Consider the following 9,605-nt stretch of genomic DNA (forward strand, 5'->3'; position numbering starts at 1 on the left):
TCCATGTGGAACAAGCCCACAGGGGCCATTAACTTGAAAACCATGCTTCCAAAGAATGTGGTGTTCATAAGGAAGAAGTAAGACGAGGTGAAGGGAAATACAGAAAGAAGATATCTCGCTCATTATAAAAGAAAAAAAATAATAAATTAACTAATAGATAAAAAAACTTATCAAAATTCAAAGAGAATAGTATTAGGGTAGTAATGTTTTGCACCTTCGCTTGAACTTCTGTAGTTCCAATTGCAGTGCATCCTCTGGGAGGCTGTTCCACAGTCCAATGGCGTGAGGAATAAAGGACACCTGCAACTGAGAAGTTCGAAAGCTAGGCACATTTACTGCATATTGGTGCTGCTGTTCAACGAATCTGGTTGCTTTCAGCAGATTAAGGGGGTCAGGGATCAATTGTGAATGTGAAAGATCTCCGTTGAAATACAACTTGCAAAAAAGTGGCAAACAAGATACCAGCATTCGAAAAACAGATGACTGTGTGCCATCCCAATATTTGGAAATTTGTTATGTGAATTAAAAAGAAAAAAAAAATGCAATTATTGGATGCAGTTATAAACGAGCAGTATTAGATGACCAAAAAAACTGCTAAAAAAGCAAAAATTCGTGATTTTGCCCATCGAATTCAGAGACTTGTTCAATAATATGATCCAAACAGTAGGGTAAAAGACACTGTTTAGCCTTAGCAGACAACTCTTCTAGAAGGACACTCCGAAATCAAACCAGTGGGAAGAAGGGACTCTTTAGCCTTGGTAGGCAACCTTTCTGTGAGAAGGTTACTCTGAATTCAAACCATGTTCTCCAACCTTGGACTGTGCCATAGCCATTGTACGTGGCCTTCCATGGTCTTGGGTTTGAGTTCCCTTGCCTGAGGGTATAATCAGGCATTTATCCTTTTTTTCGTTCACTTTCCTGTTGTTTTCCGAAAGGTGTGTAGACAGGCAAAGGTGCTTGGTGGAATATCGGGAAAGGGCTTTCGTCTTTACCTAATCTCTTCCTACGGAGCATTTTATTTCTAAATCCATTCTGACACTCCGGGCAAGTTTGTGTGGCAAACTTGGCGGATTTCATTTATCTTACAAGGTGTGCCGGCCCCATTTTGTCGACCTGTTACTTCTGGCGCTTTTTTTAGTGACATATGGACATGTTTATTCATACCTTCAGCAGAATTTTTGTAAATAATGTAAATACTGTTATTGTTGATGGTACTGTTGTTTATTGTGATGTTTGAGTCTATTTATTAGTTTCGATACCGATTTTGTGTTGTTAATATTAATTCTTTCTGGAGATATTGAGTTGAAGCCTGGACCTATCACTCATTACAAAATTGTAAAGTACGTTACTCAGTTATCTGGGGCTTAAGGTTAAGTTTTCTAGATCTCCAGAGTTGTGCCTGTAACTACGATTTGATGTTTTTATCTAAGACTTTTATAAGCAGTAGCAAGTCAACGGTTGAGTTTTTAATCCCAGGGTTTAATGGCCCTGACTTTATTTATCGCCACAATATCCCACATGTGCAAGGTATGGCTGTATACACTAAGTCTGGACGCCGTGTTTATCGTCAGAAAAATTTGGAGTGTAGTTGCCATGTAGTTCTTAGTTTTAAAATCTTAAGTAAGTTCTACAATATTTACATGTTTGCTGTTTACCACAATCCAAATATCGACGATTGTATATGAATGTCTTTTGGAAAAGATTAGTGTGGCTTAGTCACAGAATTTAAAAAGCTTCATTCGTTATTTGTGGAGACTGTAATGCAAAGATCAACATGGCAGGTCTGCTCTTGAGTTCTGTGTATCCTCCGATTTTGTCCAGCTAATCGAGGAACCCAGGTGCATTTCTGGTAATAGATTAGACCTCATTTTCACAGACGTTCCAGCTATTGTGAAGTCCAAGGTTTGTGAATATATAGGCACTTCTTATCATTTCGCCATTGAGATGAACATATCTGTCAATTAGTATATTCCTGATGCCACCATTGGAAAAACAGTCTGGCTAAAATCCAGAGCCAACTGAGATCGCATGATTTAGACTTGCCAGGCACCTAATATTTCAGATGCTATATTAAATCCTGATCCCAAGTAGAAATTAAATGAAATGCTGACAGCTATTTTAAAAAGGTATGTTAACAGAAAGGTCATCAAATTTAGGATAAATGACCAAACATGGTTTGATGATACATGTAGACAAAACTGCCATGACAAACATGCCAAATTCAACACATGGAGACTAAATCATTCAAATGAAAATTACACCATTTTTGATGAATCTCGCCGTGCTGTGAATAGAACTTACCATTAAGAGGAGAGAAATTACAATAATTCCTTGAAGAGGAAACTTGAAGGAATTACTCAGCCTCATCTACGGTGGACCAAATTGACGTCATCTATCTTTGGGTCAGGCTCATCTTCCATTCCACCACTACTAACAGATGATGGTACATTGGTTACTTGCCCTAGGGAAAAGGCTGACCTGCTTCATCGTGCTTTTGAAGCTAAGCAATCAGCTGAGGCTGTCCCTCTTCCTGTTACATGTCATCCTGAACCTATTCTTACAAGATTTGCATTTGGCTCCAGGGATGTTAAGAAAATTCTGGATAATCTTGATAGCTGGGTTGGAGAAGATCCTGATGGTTTCTTCCCTTTGTTTTTTAATAAAGCTTCTCGTGTGTTGTCTCCCGAGATTAGTAAATTCTATAGATTTTTATGTTGACGTAATATCTTTGCGGGTGAGCGCAAGCTTAGTAGTACAGGCCAATCTCTGTTCTCCCTATGTTCTCCAGAGTTGCTGGAAAACTTATTTTCAAGCTTATATAAGTATGTGGAATCTAAAAGACTTAATTCTTTTTAGTCAATATGCACATACAACGAAGTTAGGTACTTGCGATACTGTTTTAGACTTGACATGTCATTTGCAAGTGAACCTTGATAAGGGTTTGAGTGCAGAGTAATGCAAATAGATTTTAGTGTTGCATTAGATTTAATAAGTCTCAGGGCGCTTATTTATAGACTTCAGAATCTCTGAGTGGGTGGATATGTTTTAGGATCTTTAGTGAACCAAGACCTATTTTGTCTGGAGTTCCACTGTTATTTTTAGTGTATACAAGTGATAGGTTGTTGTCCAAGAAAACAAGATTGTTCAGTATGCCGCTGATATAGCATTTGTGGGTGTAGTAAAGTATCCACTTATGAGAAATGAATGGCCCTCAGCCTTAATCGGGACTTGGACCTGATCACTGAATGGTGTAGTCGGTGGGTTATGAGGCTGAATTCCAGTAAAACGAAAACACTTGATCAACAGATCTCGTACAGATTTCCCACCCCATCCTCCTCTTCAGATGGACGGAACTTTGCTGAATCAGTCTGAAGCTTTAACTATTCTAGGCGTAACTTTTGACTCACATCTTACTTTTGAGAAACATCTAATGAGAGTTTCAGCAAATGCCTTATGAATGTTAGGTATTGTTCGGAAGGTCACCTATATTTATAACATTGATAAAATCAGTGCAAACTGTTTTAGGTCATTTGTGCTTCCTTTACTACAGTATTGTTCTCCTTTGTGGATGTCTGCTTCTGCCAGAGATTTATCCCTTTTAGGTAGAGTGGTTCGTGGTGGTAAGTTTCTGTTTCCTTTTGCTACAATCTTTTTGTACCTTTTAATAAACAACAGAAAATAAGTGTACACACATGTACACACACATATTACACACTACTTTTTTCCGTATTTTTTTTTTTTTTTTTTTGGCGGGGGTCCGATTAATTGCTTGGCGATTATATGTTTAACGGTGAATCTGTTCGGAAGTGAATTGTTAGCAGTGAATTTTCTGCAACTCGCTTCATCAAGATTCGTGGCTTTAGCTGCTCATTAAAAACTGAGGACGTAAGATGGGCGATCGGAACTCGAACTCTCTCTACATACGTCTGTGTTTGCATGGATGTTTATGTGGCTCTCGTATTTAGACTTCCTTGCAGATATGACTCGCTTACTTGCGCTTTATACATTGATTATTTTGTTTGTTTAACGTTTGTTACTTGTAGTTTCCTATGAACATATTCACATTTCCTTGAGTTATTCAAGATCGTATTCTTATCATTATTGCTGTTGTCGTTGCAATTGTGTTTCATATGAGCATTCAGTCTTGTGTGAGAATTGAAAAAAAAAAGATGTTCAGGAAATAATAGAAAACATAGTTAGAAATTAATGTAAATAAGCTCTTATGATCCTTACAACTAAGCATCTAATGAGCTACTTCTGATTTTTCAGTATATCGGAATATGTGCAACTCCTATTGCATAAATAATTTATTAAGTAAAAAAAAAATTCCACCCTAACTTCAGCCATAGAAGATTTTTCGAACCGCCAGCATTTTCAGATATTATGAAAATAATTGGTTGTGATAAATAGTAATAGATGCCTACTATGATTTAAATGAAAGCGAAAGGAAATTAAATACTTTCCCTCATAATTACGTAATCTTTGTAACCGTCGTCACTATGAATCTAATATCTGAGTTTGCGAATGAAATTAAAAGAAACGTTTCGTCTCGATTCGTTAAACGTGATTACGAATTTTGCTTCATGAAACTCCCTTTAATAGTCTGTCTGCCTGTCTCTCTCTCTCTCTCTCTCTCTCTCTCTCTCTCTCTCTCTCTCTCTCTCTCTCTCTCTCCAGATACCTTATTCTTACACCGTTATTACTAAGCCATTGCCATGTTACTGTATCACTTCGAATCGTTTTTATTAGTTTCGTTATTCAAGTAATTTTGATTTTGTGCTTCTTTCCCCATTTTTCTTCGTTGAATGATCGTAAAAGTTCTTTGTTTACCTTGATTTAATTATTCTTACCCTCGTCATTCCTTTTATATACAAAATAATACGATTAGAATGTTCTTGTGCACAGTACGTTGGTACCCGGTAAGTTTATACTTCAGTAATCATGTATACTTCTAGAGTACAAGGTCAAAGCCCTTTTGTATACATTTTCTCCCTTTCTGCTGCTCGTCCTGTATTGCCTTTGGTGCATTCAGAGGACCTTGTCAACCCTTTGTTTATAACTACAACCATTTTCTTGCCTCGAAACCAATACCGCTCCCTCCCACACTCTAATACCTTGAAATCTGCAACTAAATGCGCTCACGTGGATTTCTGGCTCTAATTCACAGGAGGTGTAATACATCCAGGTAATTCTCTTCTTTTTCTTCCAATGAGTTTCATTTTCATTCACCTCTCTCTCTTTCTCTCGCACTCCCGTCGGAATAAACGCAGTAACTTCAATATTATATACTCCTTGATCGTTCTATCTTATGACACACACATGTTTTTGCGTACATAGATCTTAATCAAGAAATAGGATTTATATCGTGCAACGTAACCTAGATTTGCAGCATATTAGTGAATTTTTTGTCATTTTTTCTTCTGTTTTCTTTTTCCTCTTTTTCTTATCTATTCTCGTATGCTCTTCTTTTTCTCACAATTTGGCATTGCGATCTGTAATTAACCCCCTTTGAAATAATTCTATACAACGGTTGCATTATTTCAAATATTAAATAAATAAGTTAACCTAAAATTGTAAGTCACTCGTAAATTTGCTACAGCATGGATGAATATGTTTACTATACACGCCAGTCACTGTGCTTAATCCATTTATAGAACCCTCTTAAAACTGAGCCCCAATAAAATATTGTGGACATAACTGGCATGTGATAATTTCTCCTCCCTTTTGGGGGTTTATATACGATACGATGAAAATCTGAGACAGCATTCTCCCATCCTTTGCCTACTTATTAGGGTAAACAGGTGAAATCTCTACCACTTTCCAGATACTGGACTGAAATGAGAAATTTCTGTCGGACATCTCTACACTTACGTGATTTATTATGGAATATTCTTTGAGCTAACAATATATGCGCTGGGAAATTACACTCTGGATATATTTACCACCAGTTTTTTTTTATTTTCTTTTATCCCTGAATACGTCGTAAAATCGGAATTTCCTTCAAGAAAATGAGAGCCTTGACGAACGCCTAAAAACGAAGCTTAACGGAACCGAAAGACTTCTTTTCCATTACTCTGATGAGTTTCTTTCTCACGCGAGTCTCATTACTCGCCTGGACATGAAACGTGGTCTCCTTTATCCTCTCCCGACCTTATTTCTTATTTTTTTTCTTTAGATTTTGAGCGTGTGTAAAGGATCCTTCAAGCAACGTTTCTGCAACTAAATTTTGCCACTCCAGGAATTGCAATTTCTATCACCTCATTTTTCTTTCCCTTTCCTCATTGTCATGATCACAAACCTAACAGTGCGATTTTGCTGATAATTCTACCAGGTGCTCTGATGTATCAAATTTCGTGTTCTGGATTCGATCTAAATTGTATGGGCACAAACACAGAAATATGAATATTATCCGTTATTCGATACAAAAATATTTCCTTTTATTAACTAAGAAGTTTTGTGTTTAAACGTAGAACTACTACAGTTGGTTAAGTACTATGTACATAAACAATTCTTTAATATTTTAGATTAACAGGCATAATGGCTTTTCATGTAGCGTTTGTAGATCGTTCCGTTTTTCATGGATCAAACTCGATCCCTTTCGGTAGTCAAGTAAATCTTATAAAAAATAAATCTAAACACACAGGCATACAAAAACACACACACACACACACACACACACACACACACACACACACACACACACATATATATATATATATATATATATATATATATATATATATATATATATATATATATATATATATATATATATATATATATATATATATATATATATATATATATATATATATATATATATATAATTTCATAAACATTAAACCATGAACGACTTGGCGGTCTTCTGTTTTCTTCCCTACTCCCAGCTCTTGTCGAATATTTATATGTATGAATGTACGTATGTATGTTGTGGATGTATAGGTGTGTTACGTAGTAAGTGCGTTAAAATCAGTGTCAAGATAGGTACCGAAAGGAACGAACAACATATATAAAGGGAAAGCGCTGCAGACATCCGAAATGCTTAGTATTCAAGTTGCCATAAATCTCTGGGTTAATTAACAGAGCCCTTTAATTCTGAAAGTAATGTAGCCAAGAGAGAGGTGAAAAATGAGAACGGATGAGAAACAATGTTTATTTTGATAATGGACACAAAGATTTCCAGTGTTCAAGAGCTTCACATTTACCGGTTTAAGTTGCCTATAAAGATACAATACGTGCAATTCATGATTCACATCTAAGATTAAAACAAAAAGCAAATATACATGATGTGAAAACCAGTGTTTATTCACAGGTAATTCAGTTACGGGATGAAAAAGATTTTTCATTTAGAGAAATAAAAGAATACGCTTCTCTTCAAGTTAATGTTGATCTCTTCCTCAAGCATTCTAATATCATCATTATCCTTTCATTATTACTGTCTCCATCCTGATTACATTTATCATTACCTTGGTCATCACAATTATATCGTCTCCAATATCGTCGGCATTATCACCATATTCACCTTCATAGTGCTATTCATTGTCACAGTCATCATCATTGTCATCATCATCTCTATTAGAAAAAGAATTATCACCATATCTCTCACAAGAAATCACTGCAGTTCTTCTTCAAGACTTAAAGATAATGGTCTCATATTCTAAGGAAGCTTTAAAGTTCAGTAAAGATAAACCAAAGACAGCAAGGATTTGGGTGATTGTCATGTCGGAATATTTGACTCCAAACCAAGACAGAAAACAAAACTAGAAAATCTATGAATTATTAACCATGTCTTGAATCTTCTGCTTGAACCAACCCCACCCCTTTCGCCCCCTGCCCGAGAAAAAGATTCAAGACGGAAAAAGATCATCGAGGGTAAAAGAATTAAGGATAAATATAGTTCCTCGTTACAGCTCTCCTTTCACACGTGTCATAAAACTTTCTTCATTAAGCTGGTTTAATCTAGAGGAAGTAATTCATCTTTTGCGAAGGAATAACTTGTGTAATGTTGTACACACAATTATATTTTGTTTTTATTTTCGTTATCTGTGTATTCATAGATATTTTACTTTTCCAAGGCTTGTATATACCATTAATGCTAATAATTACTGTACTATTATCCCAAATATCCACATATTCATAAGAGACAAATAGAAAAAGCGCAAACTTTGAACTGGCTTCCTAAGAGCAGAATGGTCGTTGGAATGAAAAAAAAAAAAACATTTTAAAGAAAAGTAGGTGAAGAAAAGTGAGACACAATAACAATAAAAAACAACTAAAATTGAGTATGCACACTCACACACACACACACACACACACACACACACACACACACACACACACACATATATATATATATATATATATATATATATATATATATATATATATATATATATATATATATATATATATATATATATATATATATATATATATATATATATATATATATATATATATATATATATATATATATATATATATATATATATATATATATATATATAAAGTGTTATAATATGTATAACCATTTTATATGTGTCTGTGAAAAATTTTGATGTTTTGCTTACAGATTCGTCATTTATTGTGAAGACGTGATTTTAAAATGTCTTTTTCTTGTTATATATCATGTAAGCTCACAATATTATGGAATAATTTTCCCTTTGTTCAATGTTTGAAGTTGTATTGTGAAATTCTTATCAGGTCACCACATCCTGTTTGCCGAGAGAGAGGGTAAAGAGTTTATAGCTTCCATATTTGCACAGGTGTCTCGTAACTCACACTGGGGAAAAGAATTCTCTTATGCTATCATGATGAGCTGTCACCCTATCAGCGAGTTCTCTATTATGTGTTTGTTCTCTATGCTTAACATATCATTATTAGCTGTGTCTATGCCTATTCTGTTCGTAATCTGAGAAAGAGAGAAAGAGGAACAGTAGATAAGTGGAGTTGCTTTGGATCTAAAAGCACTTTCCATTGTTTGCTCAGCTGCGTAGGTCTCCCAAGAATTTGGTTTAAAGAAAGTATTCTGAAAGGGCCTGTTGGAGAGTTAAAAGTGCAGTACTGTTCTAAAGACGAGCCAGTCTGCCAGAAAGATCCCTCAGAGAAGCATTTTTCTCTCTCTCTCTATCGATAATCCCATTACATATAAGGGAAATAATTTGAAAGGTTTCTGGTTGTAAACGCTTTGTTAAACTCACCCCAGGAGTGTGTTAATTTTGTAGAAGGTGATCAGGAATATTGGTTTATGCAAGTGTTGAGAAGATGTATATTGATGTAATAATTACAAAAGGTAATGTGGTAATTACTGATTTGTAGTGGCAAGACTTAAAGTGATATTCTTGGTAAAAAGAGAATTATTATTTGGAATAAGTCTTAGTGCCTTAACAGTGTTTTCTAAAGGTTGATATAATCTTTAGGCACATTTTTGGTGATTGGTATATTTCCATTTTTGCATATTACATTCTTATGTGTCTGCGCTATCACATTATTATAATTTTATTATTACTGTGTTTTGCTGGTGATTTCTTAACATTTTGTTTGTCCCTACCTGTTATTGAGATTTTGGAGAATGTTATGTGGATTCCAGTCAGTAATATTTTGGT

The sequence above is a fragment of the Macrobrachium rosenbergii genome, chromosome 46 (genome assembly GCF_040412425.1).
Source record: "Macrobrachium rosenbergii isolate ZJJX-2024 chromosome 46, ASM4041242v1, whole genome shotgun sequence".
NCBI lineage: Eukaryota > Metazoa > Arthropoda > Malacostraca > Decapoda > Palaemonidae > Macrobrachium > Macrobrachium rosenbergii.